This window comes from Zootoca vivipara, chromosome 1 (genome assembly GCF_963506605.1).
Source record: "Zootoca vivipara chromosome 1, rZooViv1.1, whole genome shotgun sequence".
Taxonomy (NCBI): Eukaryota; Metazoa; Chordata; class Lepidosauria; order Squamata; family Lacertidae; genus Zootoca; species Zootoca vivipara.
In genome coordinates this window covers 106060885-106078904 of record NC_083276.1, presented here as the reverse complement: position 1 = coordinate 106078904, position 18020 = coordinate 106060885, and the positions used below count along the sequence as shown (strand labels likewise).

General features: G+C 46.5%; 1 protein-coding gene across 11 annotated transcripts in view; it reads left to right on the top strand.

Moving 5' to 3' along the window:
* Window positions 1-18020, top strand: part of BAZ2B (bromodomain adjacent to zinc finger domain 2B) — a 190725-nt gene that overhangs the window by 50460 nt on the left and 122245 nt on the right. For all 11 annotated transcript variants that reach the window (XM_060280111.1, XM_060280101.1, XM_060280108.1 and 8 more), the window contains exon 2: window positions 1670-1712. The gene's annotated coding sequence lies outside the window, so the exon portion shown is untranslated. The remainder of the gene's footprint in view (window positions 1-1669; window positions 1713-18020) is intronic.

Below are 18020 nucleotides of genomic sequence, written 5' to 3'. Positions count from 1 at the left end.
CCCTCCCCCCCTCCCCCTTGCCCGCCTCTAATCAGATGCCAATGCTACGGTGCATCTGTGGAACTCCCTTTTGGCTGCTAAATTAGGCTCTGCCAAACCCCATTCCTGTTGACTCCATCTTCATCCTACTATATTTTTACCTTTCAACTTCTAAAGGTAGGAGGAGCAAGAGCTGCTTCTGCAGTGGTGGAGGGGGCAATATTTACATTCCTTTCCCAGTTTCATGCTAGCTCTTTTTCACCATGCCATCCACATGTGTTGGAAATAAGAAAATGTTGTCTACCTGTAATCTTGTCCACATGATCACATATGTGGGGCTTTCTCTCTGTGTGTGGAGAAGCTGCTTTCCTCCTTTCATCCACCGTACAGATGACATGACATACGAGCGGAGGCCTCTATGTGAATGCTTATTCATGCCCTGTTTCTCAAACTTAGGTCCCCAGCTATTGTTGGATTACAATTCCCATCATCACTTAGTCCTCTAATCCCATCCACAACTCTCTCACATGCACACCCGCCCACATGTATCTCACATGCAGAGTGTTTCCTGAACCTCACCTCAATAACATACAGGAGTGGCTGGAGGGAAGGGACAGTGCTGCAATGTCCCTTCCAAGAACTGGGATGGTGCAGAGACAAGGTGGCGGCGAGGGGGACAGCCCTAGCTGAGGCAATCCAGCACTCCCTCTAATGCACTCACCGCGCCCTTGCTGCTCAGGGGTGAGGCTGCTGCCAGGAGGCCGGGTTAGCAGCCTCTCTCCTCCCCGCTGGCCATTTCTGGAAACATCCAGTGGCCCGTTGCTTTACAGACCCCTAAATAGATAAGAAGAGCTGGATCAGACCAAAGGCCTATTTAGTCCAGCATTCTGTTTCGGACAGCAGCAAACAGTATGTCCATGGGAGGCCCTGGTGTTGAGGCTGCTCATAGCAGATGCATTGCCATATGTGCAGTGCTAGAGAAGTGCACAGTGCTGTTTCCAGGTTCGAGATAGCTGTTGGGTGGTTGATCTGTGATTGTAATAGAGATTGGATGGGATTGGAGATAGCTGTTGGGCATCTCAGTGGTTCCCCTCCTTGAGTAGGCTTGCCACATCACTAGTGCAGTCTCTTTGTTATGCCTCTCCCTATGTGCTGAGTCTTCACAGCTGTTCAGAAGAGGAGGGCAAGGTGGGCAGAGGCTCTTTGCTTCTGTTGTTGCTAGGAGAGGGCAGGTGAATAGGCATGGGGACTCCAGTGGTTGGCAGTGGGCCCCTTCCTGGGGTATGCGCTTCTGCAGGTGCCCAGCAATGCCAACCTGTGAGACCAGCGTAGGATGAGTGTGCTTCGGAAGCACAGCTTGTCACAAATGGACTGGAATAGAAGAATGGCTGGTATGGTAGTGCTGTGCCTGGCTTTTGGGTTGTAGGTCATTGAAAGAAGTAGTTATGCTACTGTCCTTTGTGGTGTCGTTCTTTATCCTGCAATTAATTTAAATGTTTTGTGTGTGTGTGTGTGTGTGTGTGTGTGTGTGTATGAGATCAGGTGATCTAGTTATTGCATATTCATTGTGCTGCAGTAATCTTCTGATTGTTTATGGAATTCCTACGTATTACATTAGATGTGTTTATCCAACATTGCTTCACATCCGTTAGTAATTCATTGGAACATTACCTCTTCTCTTGTTTTTCAGCTTGCAAAACAGTGATGCCACAGAACTGACCACATTGATCACAGTAAGTAATTCCTCAGTTACTGACATGATGGTAATTTTTTTTTTAGAGAAGTGTGAATCATGTGGTGAAGTATAAACGGAAGTGTGAACGGAAAAAAAGACATTGGGTTCAATCCAGAAATCAGTGCAACTTAAATATATCGTTTGGGGTTTTATGTCCCAATTAGTTTCAATCAGATTTGGGGCTCATGCAGAATTCCACTTGTCCTGCCATTTCCCCCCAGGGAAAACCCAATCTTTATTGCTGAATTGGAGCAAACACCAACCGGGTTTTCTGCAGATGGGTAAAAAGCTGTCTTTCCCCAGGGAAAGCAGTGTGGCAAACAAAAAACCACTCTGTCCCATGCTTTCTAGGTTCAGGACAAGTGGAAGTGTGGATGAGCCTTTAAGCACGCCTAACTGAATAATATGGCACCTCCTAGTGCTTTGTACCAGTGTAGTGGCAGTCTCACTCATAGTAGGTGATGCAATATGTTGTGTTGTACAAATGTTACATGTGTGGGGTGGCTGCTTAACATATAACCAAAAAATAAGAAATGCATCGCTCCAGAAAAATGAGGTTTGCATAAAATGTACATGTGCTCATTTATATATTAAATAAGTGGACCAAGAAACAGAATCTCCCAATCCCTAATTATCAGTACTGTCAGAAATATCAGGTTTTAATACTGTGTACCTGGTGCTGGCTGGTGAATGAGGGGGACCTGCCTCCTAGAGCATCAGCATCATAAGTAGGAAATAATTTAAAAAATGGCAACGAAGCACTGAGACTTGTTCTTCTTGACAGATCATTCATCCTTGCAGGATTGCAGCAATAACGTCCACATCGTAGTACCTATCCCCTTGTTTTACTCTTAGTATTGTCACACATGTAAATGGTGGCCTCATTTCTAAGTGAAATTATACACTGGTTGCTATTTGATATCATTATTATGGTTCATTTGCTGCATTTGCTGCTGACAAAATTCAGTTTCCAGCTATTGGTACAAATTAACAAGGTGCTTTTTCATTTTCATTTGGAAGTTGCATTTAGCTGAAAGAAAACTGTTGGTGGTGGTGGGGAGGAATGTTATGATCTGATGGTTTCTGTCACATTTAAGTGCAAGATCAGGGGCCTGCCTTTACAATCCTAATGTGTAGAAGCAAGTCTCGTTGAAATGAATGGAACTTAATTTCTAATAATGACTGTGACCCCAAGATCTGCATGGTAGAGGCATCCACATGTGGCTTGGGTCTTTCCTTTTAAATTTGTATCCTGTTAAATCATGAATCATGTGCTTAATGTAATCTATGGTTTGTTGGTTCCCTCTAGTGCTCATGGTAGGATCTCACTCTGTACGTTGGTTCCTTCTAGTGCTCATGGTAGGATCTGACTCTATCACGATACATTGGGATATAAGGCTGTAAACTAAGGTCAGAACTGAACATTACCTAAATAAATAAATAAAAACAGCCTCTGGCCCTCTTCCTTGATAACATGACCTTATTTTGTGTCCTGATACCATATGAAACTGGATTTTTTTGCTCCAGTCTGCATCACTTACGCTGAACCTTATTTGCCATTTTGCTGACCATTTACTCAGTTTATTGAGATGCTTTTGGAACACTTTGTAAGATATGCAGGTTGCGCCCTGAATAATTTGGTGTCTCCCACGACCTTGGCTTCTTCACTGCGCCTTCCGGCCCCCCATATTATTGATGAATGTTAACGCTGTACCCAACACACTTCAGACTTGGGGTCTCAGTGTGCAAAGTTTGAAGCTGGGGGTGGGGGGGGAGGGATGTGATACCAGGGCCAGAGCTGCTATCTGTGCCCCCTCCACACTTCATTCTCCCTGCCCCATTCTTTGAATGACTACCGGTATTTCCTATAGCCACCGGCAGCCTGTTCTCAAGGCAATTCCTGGGACAAACTACAGGCGACGTTAAATGCAGCTTTGCAGCTAAGGCTGTGTTCACACCATGGCACATAGCCTCCCCCAAGAATCCTGGAAACTATGGTTTGTTATTGGGAATTGAAGCTCTGCGAAGGGTAAAATACAGTCCCCAGGAATCCCCAGGATTCCTCCTCTGCTCTGGTATTGAGGAAGATTGCTCCTCTAGAAATAGAAATACTTTATTGTCACTGTACCACTTGTTTACAGTGAGATTAAACGAGCGAGCCCCCCTTCCTCCAGTCTCTCAGTCCTTGTTACACTCTGTGCTGTCGTACGACCAGCAACCCTGAACGTCAGCTGCAATGTTGCTGTCTTCCATTCAGCAGCCTAGTGCGGCTTGTCATGCTTCTGTATCTCCTGCCCGAGGGCAGGAGATTAAAAAGGTGCTGGCCAGAGTGTGGGTCATCCCTGAGAATGTTCCTCGCTCTTCTGAGGCAACGGTCTCCCGCGATAACATCTAGCGGACTTAGGGGACAGCCCACGATATCGTGTGCTGTCTTCACCACCCTCCATAGGTGTAAGAGAGAGGGCTTGCAGAGAGCAGCCCACTCTGCTTACTTCCATCAGATGGGAGAGCAGCAGCAAGTCTGGGAGTTCAAATCAGGAACAGGAAGGGTTAAGACGGGTCCAGGGCTCTGCAGAGTCCTGGTGGCTCAGCTCCAGGTTGGTAGCAGGGAAGCAGGGGAGGAGCTAGCTTCAGCAGGGGCTGGAAAGGAGGGAGGAGAGGGAACGGCACCTCAGGAGCCTGGTTTGGGACCACGGAGGACCCATAGAGCAAGGAGGAGGGGCGTTTGGAGTCTTAAAAGGGGGGTCAGAGCCCACGAGAGGCCATTGTGGGCTTCTGCCCCATGCAGAGCAGACATGATTTGAGACATCTCACCACTGTATATAGCATGCACAATAAAACTATGAAAATCCAGAGGATGTGTGGAGTGCTTACTCGGGAGTAGCCAACACCCCATCTGTGACAGCAAGCCCACAATCTTTTGATGGCTACCCCGAGGGAAGAGGGCTGCAAATGTAGCAGCCGGCATGAAGTTGGCAGCATCTAAAGCAGAAGAGAGAGATGCCAAGGGAGGATTGGCATGCGTGAGGGGAGTTACAGAGAGCAAGCTGCAGCCAGCACCCTGCAACTATGGAACGGCTCAAGCACCAGGTAGGCACCCGGGCACAGGGGAAGCCAGGCTTAGTGAACCGAGCAGCTCTGAACACAGCCAAGCCGGAGGAGTGGAGGCTGGACAAGCAGAGAGGACACTCGGGACGGGCCAGCACTTTGTAGGGCGACCCTCAGCACAAGCTGGCTCTAAGGCTGAGAGGCATGGTGGCGTGGAAGTGCAGGAGGCTGAGAGGCGAGTCCGGGCAGAGGGGACAGACGGAGGGGAAAGGCAGCGGCCACAAGTTCCCATACAGTCCCTGGAAGGCAGCTACAGCCCAGCACAGACCCCTCCACCCAGATGTGATGCAGAGGGACAAAGCCCGCGCGCGGGTACTTTCAAACGCTGACGCGGGAAAACAGAGGGAAGAGAAAGGCGGGAGATGCCTTTACAATGCACCCAGCCACTGGGTGGAACACTGCCCCCAGAGGAAGGAATGGCGAGAGCAGGCAGGCACAGACACAAGCCTGGATGCCAGATCAGGAGGGGAGGGGCCAGGCAGAGCACCAACAACTGAGCCCTCCTGTAACACCCCACAGCACGACAAAGAGATGGAAGTAAGTCTGCAGCTGCCAAGAGGCCAGACCCAGGAGACAGTCGGGCTTCTCTGCAGGGGCAGCAGCAATGATTTCCTATCGGTGGACTTTGCTAGGCAGAATCAGATTCCCCTTTTCCCAAGGAAGCTTCCCATGAGCGTCTCGGCCATAGACGGCAGGGGATTGCAGGAGGGTGAGGTCACGCAACAGACCCCCTCTCGGAAGATGACAGTGAACAAGCACGCAGAAGTGCTAGCTTTGGACTTAATGGACAATGACCCTGTGGGCAGCCAGCGCCGGGGAGATCTCACCTTTGGAGATGCAGACGGCAAGGAGCACTGCAGGAAAGAAGGAGAATCTTCAGGATCGCACCACATCAGCTCCCCAGGCGGATGGAACGACGCCGAGGCGGGGATGCAGGAAGAGAAACTGAGCCAACTCACCAAAGAGGACACTTTTACCCAGAACATACGGAGGGACTTGAGGGAGGGAGAAGGGGCAAGGGAAGGGCTTGCAGAGAAAGAGGGGTTACTCTTTAGCAATGATGCCCGGTATATGCCCCAGGACTCCCTCAGAGGGAAGATTCTCAGGCAATATCATGACAACCCCACGGAGGGGCATGCAGTACATGTCTTCACGAGGCTCACACCCAGTAAGGCCAGTCTTGGGCGAAACCCCAGAGCCTTCCCAGAGCAGGGGGAGGGGGAGATTGGGGGACCACCTATTGAGGCATGGGGGGAGAGGAGGGAGACAGTACACCAACAACTGGATGGAGACGTGGCAAGGAGCAATGAGGCTTACAAGGAGGGGGCAGACCATCACGGGGGACTGGAGAAGGTCTTCCACGGAGGGGACAGGGTCTGGCTGTGGTCAGAAGGCCTTCCCATGGGGGGAAGGGGGAAGAAGCTGGCACCCAGAAGGCTGGGGCCCTTCAAGGTTCTGACACAGATCAACCCTGTCACCTTCAGGGGGGAAGTACCTACAGCGAGAAAGGTCCATCCCGTGGGTCACAGGTCTTTGCTCTCACACTTTAGGGAAAGCCCAAGGTTCAGAGGACGTGACACACATCCAACACAAGACGCTGACAGGAGGGAGGGGGAGGAAATCACACAAAAGACACTAGACAGAAGGGTGGAGGGAGAAGGCAGCCAAGAGGTTCCAGAAAGAAAGGAAGAGGAGGAGGTCTACAGTGCCACAGCGAGCCCGGGCTCCCGGTGGGGGGAGGGGGGGGTTAAAATGTCTGATGGCCAGGCAGGGCACTCCTGCTTCCCAAAACGCGGAGGCAACCACGCACACCATGCAAGGGGAGGACCGCACATTGGAACTGCACGCTCCTTTCTCCCACAGACCCAAACCACCACACGTCAGTAGCACAGGGAACACAGAGGGGGAGGGCGATCCCAGGTGGGGAGCAGGGGAGACGCAGACCCAAGGAGCCCTCCGGGAATCGGAAGCAATTTTCCAGAGGGAGGAGGAGGATGACAACGGAAGGAACTACACGGACCAGCCACCCAGCACCGACTGGGAACAGGATTTTACACACACTACAGAGGAGGAAGACCTGTCAGGCTTCCAGCCCTCTTTACAGACATCAGACCAGGCAAACCAGGCCTCAGAAAGGGGGGGGGAGCCTGGAGGGGGGGTGGATGTAAGAGAGAGGGCTTGCAGAGAGCAGCCCACTCTGCTTACTTCCATCAGATGGGAGAGCAGCAGCAAGTCTGGGAGTTCAAATCAGGAACAGGAAGGGTTAAGACGGGTCCAGGGCTCTGCAGAGTCCTGGTGGCTCAGCTCCAGGTTGGTAGCAGGGAAGCAGGGGAGGAGCTAGCTTCAGCAGGGGCTGGAAAGGAGGGAGGAGAGGGAACGGCACCTCAGGAGCCTGGTTTGGGACCACGGAGGACCCATAGAGCAAGGAGGAGGGGCGTTTGGAGTCTTAAAAGGGGGGTCAGAGCCCACGAGAGGCCATTGTGGGCTTCTGCCCCATGCAGAGCAGACATGATTTGAGACATCTCACCACTGTATATAGCATGCACAATAAAACTATGAAAATCCAGAGGATGTGTGGAGTGCTTACTCGGGAGTAGCCAACACCCCATCTGTGACAATAGGGACTCTCTGTCCATGGCTGTCAAACCAGCATACCACACCGTAATACAGTATGAGAGAACACTTTCTATCATGGACCGATAGAAGGAAATCATCAGTTGCTGTCCAACCTTGTTCCTTCGCAAGACCCTAAGGAAATGAAGTCTCTGTTGGGCCTTCCTAACCACCTGGGCTGTATTGACCTTCTAAGTTAGGTCTTCACTAAGATGGATTCCCAGGTATTTAAAGGAAGAGACTCTCTCTCCACACACACACACACACACATACACACACACACACACACACCCGATATACAATGGGACTAGCTCCCCTCTCTTCCTCCTTTGTCTTGCCAATGTTTAGGTGCAGATTGTTCTCTGAGCACCATGTGGATACCTTTTGAACCTACCCCCTGTACACAGATTCGTCTCCGCCTGTAATTGAACCCATGATGGTGGTGTCATCAGCAAACTTAATAATTGCAGTAGATGGGTCAGATGAAATGCAATAATATGTATACAATGAATACAGGTATGGGCTTAGCACACATCCCTGTGGAGTGCCAGTGCTGAGCTTCAGGGAGGTAGACGCAACAGGTCCAATCCTCACTCTTTGTGAGGATTGGACCTGTTACATCTCTCAGAAAGTCTTTAACCCAATTCTATATCTTTAATCCAATATCTATAGCTGATATTTGGATCCTACGAACAATTCCTCCCCCCTCACTCCTCAGCAAATACTAGTTTCAGAAGAGGGATTTTCCTCAAGACTGGAGCAGGGGAGAAAAGGGTCAGAGCATACTCCCATGATGGATGTATTTATCAATCACGCTCTTGGAAAATAGAAAATTTTGTCTCTTAGTGGGTCTGTGCATGTTGGCTGTGTAGGTGGCACCTTCAAAGAGATCTGTTATCTTTTCATTATTTTTGATTGTCAGAAACAGGGTTGCCTCCAAGACAGAGTATGGAATGGTTAAAAGGGAGGCTGTTATTTGTCTTTTGCTGTCTTAAGATAAAAGGTGGGCATTTATTCTTTGTTGCTGTGTTTAACTGTGTCTCACTCAGGCAACATTGTGCTGGGTAACATTTAGCTTCCCTTATTCGGCGCAAGCTGAATATTTTACGATACTCTGCAATCTTGTATTTCAGTAGCGACCTTCATGCCTGCATCCCAGGGGTGCTTTACAATCAGTAAAGTTAAAATTAGATCTGGTAGTACAGGAGGGAAAAATTGCTAAAACAATCATTTTAGAAATGCTGACTAAAAGAAATAATTTTTAAGGTTAGATTCGAAAGGCCCGCAAGTTGGAAATGCTTTCTGCTTGTAACTGACAGCATGTTCCACAGCCAAACGTGAAGCTATTAAAAACCTCTCCATGCAACCTTACAAATAAATATTTAGGAATGGAAAAGGGACTGGTATCTGCTGATTTCGGAGAACAGCCAGATTCGTACGGAGAGAGCAAATCTATTAAATAGGTTGGGGGGGGGAGTGATTTAAAGGTCAAAAGAACAATTTTGTAGTGAATACATTGCTTAGTAGGGTGCCCGTGATGTGACAGCAAAACAGGAGGAAGATAAGATAACCTGCAACATGTAAGTTGGAAGCAACCACAGAAACTGCAGAACCAGGAAAGCAGAAGGATGAGGGTTTGTTATAATGAACCCATGAAAATGAGGAAGAGAACACCTAACTTTAGAAAAGAACAGCTACCATTTACTTAAGATGGTGGGCACTGTATTGAAGTTTTAAGGTGGCAATCCTAGGCACACGTCCTTGAGAGTAAGACCCATTGAACTCTATGGGACTCTAATAGACATATACTTAGGATAAGGTCTATAACAGTACAGGGCAATGTATGTTACTATTTTTGTTGAATAGTTCATCTCAGGTCCTCCTAGACAAGTGGAAATTACATTTTTAAAGTAAGTGTGAGGTGTGCACATGATTGGTAGTTTTTTGCTGCATTACTGTGTAAGATCTACTGATAAGCTCTATTTATTTGTTTTCTCTCTTCCCACCCACCCATGCAATTAAAAGGCTCTTGGCCCTACCACCCCTTGACTTTTCTGCCCTGCACCAATGTGTTGGTGGCTGAATGTCTACACTAGATACTATGGGCGATTAAAGAAAATCCAAAGTTCTAAAACATGTGGCGAGTCTAGTCAAGTAGAGCTGTTCCCTGCTGTGGACATTCTGACCACAACAAATGGGGAGGAATGGCTGTTAGGGACACACAGGAGGCAGAGAGGACAATGGGTTAATTCCTACACCAGTATTTTGGTGCAAGAGAACGAGTGAATAGAAGTATAATTTTGAGAATTGAGGGACTGTAAAGGAGAATCGCCTACAGCAGGCTTGCATAATTTATAACACACCGGCTTGAAATCAGGGCCTCAATAAACCTGTTATTTATTTCTTGCTTGGGACAGCAAAACAGGAGGTACATGACCGAGGTGGTGTGTGGCTTGGTGGAACACAAGTTGGGCAGGTCTGCACTGCAGTATCACAGGACTAGTGTCAGGTATAGGTTATAGCAGACTTTGTTTAGGTGCTGTTGACACATAGTTTATATCTCCTTGAAGCTTCCCTTACACCTGCATGAGTGTTTTAGCTAAGCACAGGTTGTTGGAGAGCCAGTGTGGTGTAGTGGTTAAGAGCGGTGGACTCGTAGTAGTAGTAGTAGTAGTAATAATAATAATAATAATAATAATAATAATAATAATAATTTATTATTTATACCCCGCCCATCTGGCTGGGTTTCCCCAGCCACCCTGGGTGGATTCCAACAGAATATTAAAATACAGTAATCTATTAAACATTAAAAACTTCCCTAAACAGGGCTGCCTTCAGATGTCTTCTAAAAGTCTGGTAGTTGTTTTTCTCTTTGGCATCTGATGGGAGGGCGTTCCACAGGGTGGGTGCTACTACCGAGAAGGCCCTCTGCCTGGTTCCCTGTAACTTGGCTTCTCGCAACGAGGGAACTGCCAGAAGGCCCTCAGCGCTGGACCTCAGTGTCCGGGCAGAATGATGGGGGTGGAGAAACTCCTTCAGGTATACTGGACTGAGGCCGTTTAGGGCTTTAAAAGTCAGCCTCAACACTTTGAATTGTGCTCGGAAATGTACTGGGAGCCAATGTAGGTCTTTCAAGACCGGTGTTATGTGGTCTCTGCGGCTGCTCCCAGTCACCAGTCTAGCTGCCGCATTCTGGATTAATTGTAATTTCCGGGTCACCTTCAAAGGTAGCCCCACTTAGAGTGCATTGCAGTAGTCCAGGCAGGAGATAACCAGAGCATGCACCACTCTGGTGAAACAGTCTGCAGGTAGGTAGGGTCTCAGCCTGCATACCAGATGGAGCTGATAGACAGCTGCCCTGGACACAGATTTGACCTGCGCCTCCATGGACAGCTGTGAGTCCAAAATGACTCCCAGGCTGCACACCTGGTCCTTTAGGGGCACAGTTACCCCATTCAGGACCAGGGAGTCCTCCACACCTGCCTGCCTCCTGCCCCCCACAAACAGTACTTCTGTCTTGTCAGGATTCAACCTCAATCTGTTAGCCGCCATCCATTCTCCAACCGGGTTCGCATTCCCGCTCCTCCACATGCAGCTGCTGGGTGACCTTGGGCTAGTCATACTTCTCTGAAGTCTCTCAGCCTCACAGAGTTGTTTGTTGTGGGGGAGGAAGGGAAAGGAGATGGTTAGCCGCTTTGAGACTCCTTAGGGTAGTGATAAAGCGGGGTATCAAATCCAAATTCTTATTCTTATTCTTCCTCTTGGATTGTTGGGACCAACAGAGTTACCTGTTGTTCTGGCCCAACTGCAGTACAGACAGGCAGAGCCTAATAGGGGGGTTCAGAATAGCCACAGTGTGGTTTCAGGAATGTCCTTATGGATCCTACTGTTGTCAAACAGACAGGCTACATCATGAATATGTGAGCAGATGGAGAGCCAGTTAATACACTTAATGAGTCCTACCATTTATTCTTATGTCCAACCTGTGTTGTTTCCAGGTCAGCCAGAACTTGTCACCTTCTTCTAAAAACTTCTTTATGAGCATGTTGTGTATAATTAACAGGCCATGAGAACAAATTTGGTTACTCAAGTCTGACCCTCCCATGTTACTAGTAGTCCATAGGACACACAAGGGCTGACCTCTCTGTCATTTCACTCTCCCCAATCTTTTTTTCTGCCCTGTGTGGAACACAAAGATGTTTCAATAATAATAATAATAATAATAATAATAATAATAATAATAATAATAATAGTAGTTATACCCCGCCCATCTGGCTGGGCCTCCCCAGCCACTCTGGGCGGCCTCCAACCGAATATTAAAACAGTACAGCATTAAACATTAAAAACTTCCCTAAACAGGGTTGCCTTCAGTTATCTTCTAAAAGTAAAATAGTTACTTATTGCCTTGACGTCTGCTGGGAGGGCATTCCACAGGACAGGTGCCACTACCGAGAAGGCCCTCTGTCTGGTTCCCTGTAACCTCACTTCTTGCAATGAGGGAACCGCCAGAAGGCCCTCGGTGCTGGATCTCAGTGTCCGGGCTGAATGGTGGGTGTGGAGACGCTCCTTCAGGTATACAGGACCGAGGCCATTTAGGGCTTTAAAGGTCAGTACCAACACTTTGAATTGTGCTCGGAAACGTACTGGGAGCCAGTGTAGATCTCACAGGACCGGTGTTATGTGGTCCCGGCGGCCACTCCCAGTCACTAGTCTAGCTGCCGCATTCTGGATTAATTGCAGTTTCCGGGTCACCTTCAAAGGTAGCCCCACGTAGAGCGCATTGCAGTAGTCTAAGCGGGAGATAACCAGAGCATGCACCACTCTGGCGAGACAGTCCGCGGGCAGGTAGGGTCTCAGCCTGCGTACCAGATGGAGCCCTGGACACAGAATTAACCTGTGCCTCCATGGACAGCTGTGAGTCCAAAATGACTCCTAGGCTGCGCACCTGGTCCTTCAGGGGCACAGTTACCCCATTCAAGACCAGGGAGTCCTCCACACCTACCCGCCTCCTGTCCCCCAAAAATAGTACTTCTGTCTTGTCAGGATTCAACTTCACCCATCCTTAGATGGATGGGTGGCACATAGCATTAATCTACCATGCCCAGTGTAACGTCGGATCAGAAGAAGGAATTATTTTATAGAATCTTAAAAGACACATCTTCATTATTCAGGATGGAATTCAGTGTAGCCCCAAGAAAATTGTTGTGCTTGCCTGACAGCACAATTTCCCCTCTCCTCCCCTTGTGTGCTGTTTTGGGGTTTTCCTGATCCTCCAGCGGAAGAAGACTGTGGATTAAGCTAGGTTGCGCCGGGTTAGTTGAACACAGCCCTGAATATTCCTCACTTGCTAGTAATATGTCTCTTATTTTTAAAATACACAATATAAAAAATCCGTCCAGCACAAATCCATCTCTCCTCCCTTCTTAATTCCTCCTTTAATACTTTGAAAGTCAATGTGTATTTTCTAAAACGATATCTCAGTCTTAAATTTTAATTATTACAGGGCGATCTTGACTCAGTGTAGGTCTTTTTGAATTGTTCTTACTAGTCGGTAGGGAGTCTACCCCAAATAATGGCCTCTCTTTCCTCTCTTAAGGGTGATGATTCATGTTATTCTGGTTATAGTGTGTTCTCAGACCCAGCATGAAACCACAAATTTTGCTTTAATATCCTGAAATATTATGGAAACACTGTTACTTGTTTCCCACAGACGGTTCAGAAAGAAAACTAAAAATCCACCACTTTCTATTTGCACAGCACCTGCAGATTTAATTAAACCTTTGCTTCTATATAATAACAATAATTATAACTGAGAAACCTGAAAGAATAAGATCTCTGCACACTGTTTTAAGTGTTTGTAATAAGTAAAACTGTTTAAAATGGAAGGCAAGAAGTAATTACACATCTCATTTTTTTTAAAAAAAGAATGTAGTTTTGCAAAACATACATGTAGATTAAAAAGAGACAAATATTAAGGTTGAAGTACTGCAAATGAATATGGAGCTGCTTGGTGTTTGTAATTCAGAGACTCATTTGCTGACAAATCAGCAGTAAAGATTAAGCAAAATCTGCATTGTGTGACTGAGGAATACAGATTAGCTCAAAGGAGAAAATTGGCAATGGAGAATGAAACTATTTTTGCATAGTATAGCCATTAAAATATCAAATCTCCTTCTCTTCCTTCTTCCTTGCACCAAAACTTTGAAGTGCAAAAACTGATAATTCATATATTACATGGTTACTTCATCTGAGGTACTGTATGCAAAACACCAGATGACAAACAAGGTTTCAACATAAACTGTTTGATTATGCTGTTATGTTTCCCATTAGCCAGCTACGTGAGAGTGAAAGAAAGAAGAAAAAATAAATATTTGAGAAACATTTGCTCCTGTTAATTAGATACTGAGACAAAAAAGAGAGAGCCAAACTTTGCCAAATAGATCACAGAGCAATCCAAACTCTTGGTGTAGGGGGTTGGAGTATATGGAGGTGTGTCCTTCCACTTAGCTCTCCTGTCTGGGCAGAAATGACACAAGAGCACCAAACTTCTCCTTTCTGCTGAACGGGGCGGGCGGCGGTGGCGGCGGCGGGGGGGGGTTAGACATCTTTGGAGGGCTGTCCACCGCAGTAACCACTGGACGACTCCAGGTCCGTTCAGAGTCTGCTGGATTCCAAGCTGGTTTCACTGCTGTCGTGCAATGACATCATTCCTGATTCCTGCACCAGCCTAGAACTGGTGGGGGAGTCGGGTCAACGTATGTCCTGATTGTCTTGCCCTCCTCCCAGCCTTCTGCTGCTGCCATGAGAGCATAGCTGCAGATTCAGTGATGGCCCTGCCACTCTGCAGTGATCCACCAATAGTATTGGAATGGGGGTTGGGCTTTGCCTTTGCTCTCTTTTAAAGACCATGTGTGTGTGTGTGTGTGTGTGTGTGTGTGTGTGTGTGTGTGTTTAGATACATTCATTATTCTATATGAATAAAATAAAAATATTTCAAAAATGAAATAAAATATTAAGGGACCCAGGTGGCGCTGTGGTTAAACCACTGAGCCTAGGGCTTGCTGATCAGAAGGTCGGCGGTTCGAATCCCTGTGACGGGGTGAGCTCCCGTTGCTTGGTCCCAGCTCCTGCCAACCTAGCAGTTCGAAAGCACGTCAAAATGCAAGTAGATAAATAGGAACCGCTACAGCGGGAAGGTAAACGGCGTTTCCATGTGCTGCTCTGGTTTGCCAGAAGCAGCTTTGTCATGCTGGCCACATGACCTGGAAGCTATACGCCGGCTCCCTCGGCCAATAATGCGAGATGAGCGCGCAACCCCAGAGTTGGTCACGACTGGACCTAATGGTCAGGGGTCCCTTTACCTTTACCTTTAACACATACTTTGAACAGGCCTGTAGTCGATGAAGCACCTAGGGTCTATAAATGGGCTTCTGTGGGTCTATGAACTAGGCACAAAAAAGACCCTCCCCCATTGCATAAATTGTATGCAGAATTTTATGTGAATGTGCTTATGTGTATTTTCATGATGAGAGGACCCATAGCTTTAGCCAGATCTTCTCTTCTCTTCTCTTCTCTTCTCTTCTCTTCTCTTCTCTTCTCTTCTCTTCTCTTCTTTCTCTTCTCTTCTCTGTAGCTAGGCATGGCAGTGTTATACAACCCACATATACAAAACCGACAGCTTCCTCCTTTTCTTGCAATAGACGAGTGAAGCACAATTTTCATTTTGTGTCAACACAAGGCTGGCAGTGCAGTCCTGGAAGTAAGGCCCAATGAACTCAGTGGGACTTACTCCTGAGTGGACATGCAGAGGATTGCACAGTTTGAGATTATTAACCCAGTAAATTCAAATTTTCCACCCTATATCTGCTGAGGCTTGTGTCTGTTCGTGTCTTGCTTGATTCCTCTTTAGGCGTGGAGTTTCAGCAACTTTATTTGCAAACAGAAAAACAGAATGTATTTCTTGAAGAACTGAAACAGTGATTGTTTCATCCTAAAATACAGCAGAGTCACCAACACAGTTGCTGCCTGTACAAATTAACATTTAAAACTGCATTCCCTATATTTATTTAGCATATTTATCGCATAAGCAAGCTATACAAACTTTGCTTGTAAACAACAATTTGTTTGGAAGGTTTTGGCATTTCCTAAGCAATAGTAGCTAAAAGGAATTCTCAAGGTTATATTCAAACATATTACTGCTGTTTAACTAATAAAATCAGTTTGTCTTAATAATAAAAGGATGCGACTGAAAATTCCGCTTACATCTGAATCATTCTCATTGCCATCTGTACAGTAAAGCTTTATAAACTACTTATTCCACCCAACAGATGCTGATCATTGGATGACAATAAGCAACGGAAAACTGTTCTTTAAACCCTTTTAGGAAATAGGCACAATACGCTTTATCCTTCTCTACTCGGAAGTAAGCACCACTGAGTTCGAAGAGACCCACACATAGCTGAGACTAGGAGTAGGTCCATAGCTGCCAAGTTATCCCTTTTTTACAGGGATTTTCCCTTATGCTGAATAGGCTTCCTCGCGAGAAAAGCGAAAACTTGGCAGCTATGAGTAGGTCCCATTAAATTTAAAGTGGCTTACTTTTGAGTAGATATATATATATACAGGGTTAAGCTTTTGCTGCCAAATAAGTGTGTATAGGATTGCTGCCTTACAGAACAATCTATACAGATTTGATCTGAAATAAGTCACATTGAGTTCAAAGGGGCTTACTTCCAGGTAAATAGCAACTTGACTGTAGCCTATATACTCTTGTGGATTTATCATCATCATCATCATCATAACAACAACCATTGTTATTCTAAAATACTTGCCCAAACATCAGAAATACAATGTATATAATTTACTATAAAAGGCACATATGCCTACTGTCATTTTAATAGACATTTACATGATAATCCAAAACACATTTAGATTGAAGCTTTATGCTTCGGTTTTCTGAGCCCAGTATACCGTATGTGCATGTTCCACTCACATAAAGAGGACACACATTTGTATACACATTGGGTATTTGCATACACAACTGTGCATTCTTTTTGGCTTGTGGGGCAGAGGCTCAAAAATAAATCAGATGTCTCACCAAAGTAATAAGACATCTGATAGACATAATTTGAACAGGTGAAAGTTTCCCCATAATTATATTTTCATACTAGAAAAGGTATAACCTGTTAATAATCTGTGTGCCATACAGGCTACTAAAGATAGAAAAGCCCTGTTCTCACCCAGTGCCAACTCCAAACTGGTGAAAGAACTCGAGTTTTGTGAGTTGCAAATCAGTTATGTTCCTATAGGTCTTTTGTCATTTGGTCTTAGGCTGGTAATACATGCATTTAGTGCAAGTTCAGGTATGGTATTTCAGATGGGGAAGTGGTGTTCAAAAGAGATTTAAGATTTAAAGCAGCCAAGGTGCAGATGCACATGCTTGGATCAATTCTAGGTAAAAAAAGAAAGAAGAAGAAGCAAGAAGTGAATTCTAATAACATTTGTTGTGGTTATTTATTATTTATACTTCATAAAGACTACACTTTTGGAGTTTTTGAGCAAAACAGATTGAAGCCTTTGACATGACTATGCCTATCTAAGTGGTGATAGCACCAGCACCAACCTACTCCCAAGAATCTCCCTATTTCCCCCATGGGTGTAAAAGCAACTACCCCCCTCATTCCCCACGTTGCTGCTACAATCAACAGGTCCCCCAAACAGGCCCATGCAGAGGAGGAGGGCCAGCCAGGTATACTTGCCCCTGGGCCTCTGAGGGCTAAGCCAACTTGGGGGGGGGGCTGCTGCCAGGGACTGGCTGCTTTTTTTTTGAGTTTATAAATTTGTTCTAACAAGACTCTCGTCCCAAACCTCAAACAAACCTACCTCCAACTGCATTTCTCCCAAAGTACCCCGGCACCAAGAGACTGGATAACAAGAGTGGAGGTGCCTTACAATGTGCTCTCCTCCCCTACTCCCCACCCCCAACAACCAGCGGCGGAGCTTCATGCTCCACCACCGGGGGTGGAGAGCAGGCACGCTGCCCCCAGTGATGTGGCGTGTGTTTTGGGGGCGGGCAGCGGCGATGTCACCCCTGGGATCGCGTCGCTCGGGGCGCACTGCCCCCACCGCCCCTATCTTCCTATGCCCCTGCCAACAACACTAGTTTACTTTGCAGGGCTAAAATAACCCATGCTTTCTCAACCACAATACTCTTGTCTTTCAGCATGGATATTCTAATGGCATATTTTATTTGTATTTGAATTGGCAGCTCAGCTTTTCGTTGTTTACATTTTTGTCATGAAATTAAACCTGAGTTAGGAAGGACATGGATTGTCTTTGCCACTACTTTTTGCAGTAGAATGAACACACTACTGCCCAGTCACAGCTACACTGAAATTCTGGATTTCTCGGTTATTTTCTCCGTGCAATGGGCAAATTTCAACCACTAAAAAGCAAAGTCCCTTAAAAATGAACAGGGTAGTCCTCCATTGTCAGAATCTAGATAAAAACTGAAGTAAGACATGCACCAAGAAAGACTACAAAACAGCTTCAAAATTTCAGAATGTTTCCTCCCATCCTTCTTTAT